The sequence below is a fragment of the Sciurus vulgaris genome, assembly GCF_902686455.1.
Source record: "Sciurus vulgaris genome assembly, chromosome: 8".
Lineage (NCBI taxonomy): Eukaryota > Metazoa > Chordata > Mammalia > Rodentia > Sciuridae > Sciurus > Sciurus vulgaris.
This window is the reverse complement of record NC_136468.1, coordinates 128,089,255-128,095,357: the sequence shown is the minus strand read 5'-3', so window position 1 is coordinate 128,095,357 and position 6,103 is coordinate 128,089,255. Positions and strand designations below refer to the sequence as shown.

The window sequence follows — 6,103 nt, the reverse complement described above, 5'->3', positions numbered from 1 at the left end:
ATTTTAGGAATCATTTTTGCTTTTTTGTAATGTGGGGAAGACAAAATTTGAAGTTCCTTTTTATATAACATTGATTCACTGCAATATAGTCAAGGATAACAAAACTTTATATACATAGTAAATACAATATTCCAGAGAAAATAATTTTTTAAAGTATCCTTCACAGGTATTTGATAAACATTTATTGAATAAAATAAAAAGTTATTCCTTTATATTTCAATTTCCAAATACACAAAATAGTATGCATTAAAGGAGGCTATTTTATGAGTAGAATTATTTTATAAAATAATATTAAGTAAATATACTGTGCATTAGTAAAACAAATTTTATGTGTATATTTTGTTGATTATATTTTATTATATCTTTATTATATCTAAAATAAAGATAAACCAATAGAATTGAATATATGGAAATACAGTAAAATTATTTCTAGACAAATACCAAAGGGACATGTCATCAATGTTTTAGATTTAAATATTTGATGTGAACCAAGCCTAAGAATTCTTTTCTTTCCCTGTGATAATTATACGTTTAAGTAATCATTTTTCATGTTCTTGAACAATTTGAGAGAATTGTATGTATTCTGCTTTTTCCCAGAAAAGTATGAAACAAAATTTGTAAAATAATTTAATTTAAAATGTGGGTATTTAAATACATAAGTATGTACTCAAACTGTAATTAAATAATTATTTGCTAAAATTAAAATTGTAATTATTTGCTGAATTGTTTAAAATTCTTATCTTTCATATAGAAACATAATGATCTTCTTCATCCTAGTAGGAATACAATTTAAAATAATTTCTAACTCAGTTGCATGGTCTACTTCACTGCATTAACTTTGAAACATTTTATTGCATTTATTTTTCAATGAGCCTTGGTATTAGACCATGATCTTTGTTAGCTTTCTTATAGTCAAATGTATATTATTTATGATAAACTTTAATAGATAACCAATAGTAAAATGGTATTTTGTGGACTTGGGTGATAAAATGGAGAAAGATTTTAAATTTGTGTTAAAAGGCTAATGATCAATGATTTTGTTGTAGAATAAGAGCTTAGACTGGACCCAATGGCACATTCCTGTAATCCCAGTGGCTAGGGAGCTTGAGACAGGAGGATCATGAGTTTAAAGCCAGCCTCAGTTAAAGCAAGATGCTCAGCAACCCAGTGAGACTTTGTCTCTAAATAAAATATAAAGTAGGACTGTGGATGTGCCTCTGTGCCACAATATCCACTCCCTCCCAAATAAAAGAACTTAGGAAAATGAATTTTTTTTAGAAAAAGAATTTTATTTCAAGAAAAATAATTTATTTCAAGGAAAAGATTTTTTTTTTTTTTTAGAAAAAAAATTTAGTGTGATTTGTCAAGTATTTCTGAAGGCAAAGTGAATATAATATTAGGGGGATATTTAGGGTGGAAATATTTGTTACAGATGGGTTAGTATCCCACTATCTCAGAGCAATACTTTGTATTGAAAATATTTCATTTAAAATGCCAAATTCGGTAACTACCATAAGTTGTCAGATGAGAAACAAGATACTACAGAGAGGAGAGTGAGGTGTGCAGCTAGTGGGAGGTGGGCTTGTCATTTGTGAATTTACTCAACAACAGCCACCCCTGTGAGGCCACTGAGAAGTCACTGGGCAGAAAGGGGTGTACCTATGAGGTAAACATGATTGTGGCATAGACCAGCTCTGAGTGAAACCCTGAATCCTGGGGGTCTAGTCCTGCAACAGGCATCTAGAAGAGAAGCCATCTTCACAAGATGAGGAGAAGGAAGTATACTTACCAAATTAGCTGAACACAGTAACCTCTTCCAGATTCCCTGCAATGCTAAGCCTTTGCTCTTTCCAGTTTCACAGTTAAGAAGTGCTGCCAGTGCACATCAACACACATGAGCGTGAAACACGACTTCTTCATAAATTACTGTTGGCCATGACTGGTATGGTGGTAGCCTATGCAGGAGGACCTTCCACTCCAGTGTAAGGTAATTCACTGATGATGTGCAGATTTCTCAGGGGGATTCACTGGGCTTCCCCCAGACTCCTCAGTTACCTTTGGAGAGTCAGAGTCATTGAAGCATAACCCTCACTTCCTAGGAAGAGCAGCCTAGTCATTGTACTGAATTTCAGCCCACAGCTCTTTGGTGACATAGTTCACCAGCATCGCCATTAGCTGCCCATAACCAGAGTAGTCAGTTGCACAGTGTCTGTCCAATCCAAGTGCCTGACACTGGCAGTGGCTTCATTAAAGAGCTTCTGCTGCTCAGCAGGAGGCAGCTCTATTAAGATCTGTGGAATTGGCTTAAACTCTCCATTTGTCATCCAGGCACCTAATAGACCTCCATCAGCGCCGCCCCCCGGCAGTGAAGAGGGCCTGCCACACATGCCTCTGAGTTCAAGGGCCACTGTGCGCCCTTGAGGGACTGACACCTGCTGGAGCCCAGGGCTGCTGGGGCCCCACATCTCCTCCCTGCCCCGTCCAGCCCCCGCCCAGGACACCACCCAGTTCAGCCTCTGGCGCGCTCACCAGAGGCTTCCCCAGGCTACCACATAGACCCCCAGGTAAAGGAATTATTTAAGAGCAAATTGAATATTTATTATGGTTAACTGAGTCTATGTGGTACATCTAAATTTGAGGTAAAATAAAATATATTACTACTGCTGAAAGAAAAGATATATTGAAAGGGAGAATAATTCAATCTTATTAAATCAAATTTTTTAAAAATTTGAGTAACAAACATCATCTTTCTTTTGAAAAATTTTCAATAGTCAAAAATCTCTTGTTTCATACAGTTGATTTCAATTTTTACATTTGTTCATATTTTATACCATTCTGATATATACATGTTTATTTATTTATTTTTGTACTAGGACCTGAACTCAGGGGTACTTAACACTGAAACACATCCCCAGCCTAATTTTTAAATTTTTATTTTGAGACAAGGTTTTGAAAGTTGCTTGGGGCCTCACCAAGTTGCTGATGCTGTCCTCTAACTTGTGATCCTCCTGTTTCTGTCTCCTGAGTCACTGAGATTACAGGAGTTCACCACTGCACCCAGCCCCAATCTCATTGTTTAAATTGTGTTTAATCTATAGGATATTTTCTAGATAATTAATTTTGAATATGTGACTCCTCATTAGTTTCCTTTTCTTTCATGTTGCTTTATAAAAATAGTCATTATGACTTTTTGACTCCCTAATAACCATTTAGTTCTCAGTTTAAACTTCTAATCCTTATAAAGAAAGATTAGCCTTTCCCAGTGCTGTGTCAAACCTGGTCTTCATAAATTTTGTGCAACTCATATTTCTGCAGTGCTTTATTTAAAGCAAATATTTACTGTTTCCTTTACCAAATTTTAAGCTCCTTCGGAACAGGAACCATATCCAGTTTTCTTCTCTCAGGATTTTGTGTGTGCTGGACACATAAAAGGTATGGTGGTACATATTTGGTGAATGCATGAATAAGTTGGGATGTGATACCATTTTATTTTGAAGGCAGGAGTAGATCATTTGACAAGCAATTTTAGGAGAGGAAAGTTTATTTGGCACTCAGTTTCATGGTCTCAGTCCTTAGATGAAGGGCTCTATTGCTCTGGGCCAGAGATGAGGTAGAACAGCCTGGTGGAAGAGTGTGGCAGAGAAAAGCAGCTCAGGATGTGGCTGTTAGGAAGCAGAGAGCAAGCTCCACACACCAGGTAAAAAAGCTTTTCCCCAGTGACCTAACTCCTCCAACCACTCTCTCCCTGCCTAAGTTACCACCCAGTTACTTTGTGCCAGTGAAATAATGCACTGAATTAGGTTAATGTACTCATAACACAGTCAGTTCACCTCTAAATGGTCTTGCATTGTCTAACATGAGCTTTTGGGGGACATCACATATCTAAACCATAACATACAGTAAGTTATAAAAAATAGAAAAACAACAAATATTTTAAAGCTCAAATACCAAAGTTTTATGTTGCTCAGTCTTTCCATCTTCTTTGTTATTACAATGATGATTTTATCAGGGTCAGGACTAGAATCAATTTACATGTGTGTATAAAATAAAAAGTTGATTATTATTTATCCTATCTTCTAAACATGGGTTATTATAAAATTAAAATTAATTTACAAATATCTAAAACAGATTAAACTGTTTCTAAATTCAGGGATTTTATCTTTTATTCTCTCATTATTTTCAATTAGTTTTGTTTATTGCTAAGTTTCATATTTTGTTCTAACGTAGAAGGACATTCATACTTTAAAAAATGTGTCTATTTGTTCCTGCTGCAGGACATATGTAATCATTTAATCCTTATATTCGCATTAGAAGAATTTTCAGTGTTTGAAAGATAGTCATTCTTATTACCTCCTCATTATCAAAGGATGGTAAAAACATGTTAACTAATAAGAAATAACAGACTTTCTCTCAACTGTCAGTTTTGACACTAAATAATAACTATTTGAAAAATGAAAGAGAAAACATTTTGCCAAAGAGTGAGAATAAAATCCCTGAATTATAAAATAAATTTTGAAAATAGCTGAGGCTCTTATCTTACTGATTCCAACTACATAAAGAAATGTTATATAGTTTTTAAAGAAATTATTTAAATATATTTTTAAATCATCAAATTAATCACATAAGCAATTTGACTAAAATTGGTATATTAATTGCTGATTTTAATGGATAAGATTAAATTATTGATCCTCACCTGAGAAAAACCCTAAGGAACTAATGTGTTCTTTGAGTTTGAAACATTGACTTCTTTAGCTTTTAAATCAGACTCATAGTCTAATTTTGAGGAGGGGATGGATTTGGTCATAGAATATATTTGCAGAGCTATGCTTCACCTTTCTTGATATGGAAATATGAAAGAATAACTGTTTGAGATATTTCTGCTTTTGATATTTTATATCCACAAAAAGAAGTAAATAAAATAGGCTTCTATGTAAATATTTTATAACACTTTGAGCAAAAAATTAAATATTGCTGAAGAATGTTATAGAAATTTCACAGTATGAATTGTGAAAATCAAGGAAATATGTGTAATCTATGATTTTTTTTTTATTTTCTGAAGTCTATTATTAGAAGGGATGACAGAAAGAGAAAAGGAACCACAGTCTCCCACCTTCCCCACATGTGTTCTCCAGCCAGCTGCAACCCTGCCCCAGTTACCTCATCCTTCCCCCTCTGTCACCCCATGAAAAGAATGAGGCACTGAGGACCTAGGAACTGGCCACTTCTCTTCCTCCTCTGTCATCAGGTTCTGTCAGTCAGCTGAGTACAGTTGGTCTTGAATGCATCCTTTTCCCCAAGGCAGAAGCCCCACCCAGTGGGGCTCATTGAAACCTCTTATTTATAGTTTCCAAGAAGTTTTGCATTTGGTAGTTTATTTAATCTCATTTAATCCTCACAACATTGAGGGGTGTATATTTTCCCCATTTTTGCAGCTAAGTCACCTGAGGCTCAGAGAAGGATGACACACTTAGGGCTTTTGTTTCCTGACCATATGGCTAGTTAGTTGCAGAGTGAGGCTCAGCCTGGGTTTTCTACCCCAGGAACCAAACAAGACCCTGTCTGGGGCCATTTCCAACCTCAGAGAACAGTGCAGGGTTGGGGCAGCTCTACTATCCTCCTTACTGCTGAGCCCCTACTGGGAAGCCCCTGGATAGAAAAGCAGCAAGCCCAGAAGAAAGCAAGGGAGAGACAGGTGGCTCCCTGTTCTTGCACAAAGGGGCCTACACTGGGTGCAGACTGAGGGTCCTGAGGGCCTGCAATCCTCTGTCCAGGCCTTATTTAGCTCCCACTCATTACAGATGGAGCTCTGCATTAAATATGAACAATGATTTCTGGATTCCAGAAGCACTTGACTGGTGAAATTCCAATAATCTATGGGCAATTTTCAGTTGAATATGTGAAAACTATTAAATTGAGACCCAGCATCTGACAACTTTTCAGTTACATTCTTTAGACCTCCTGAAAAACTATTCCCATGCATGCAATAGCTGATTGCCTGAGACATTGTACCATCATAAGGGGAAACTGCCCAGTTCCTTTTTTGTTTGTGATTTCTAAGTCTCATAGAGTTCTAAAATTTCTTCATTTGCAGCATCTTCATTGT

The 6,103-nt window shown here is 35.9% G+C and overlaps 1 pseudogene across 1 annotated transcript; it reads right to left on the bottom strand.

Annotated features, from left to right (window-relative positions):
- Positions 1-1,830: 1,830 nt before the first annotated feature.
- LOC306667306 (protein C19orf12-like) lies at positions 1,831-2,351 on the bottom strand (annotated as a pseudogene). The gene has a single exon. The product of its transcript is annotated as a protein C19orf12-like (transcript).
- Between the last annotated feature and the right edge of the window lie 3,752 nt (positions 2,352-6,103).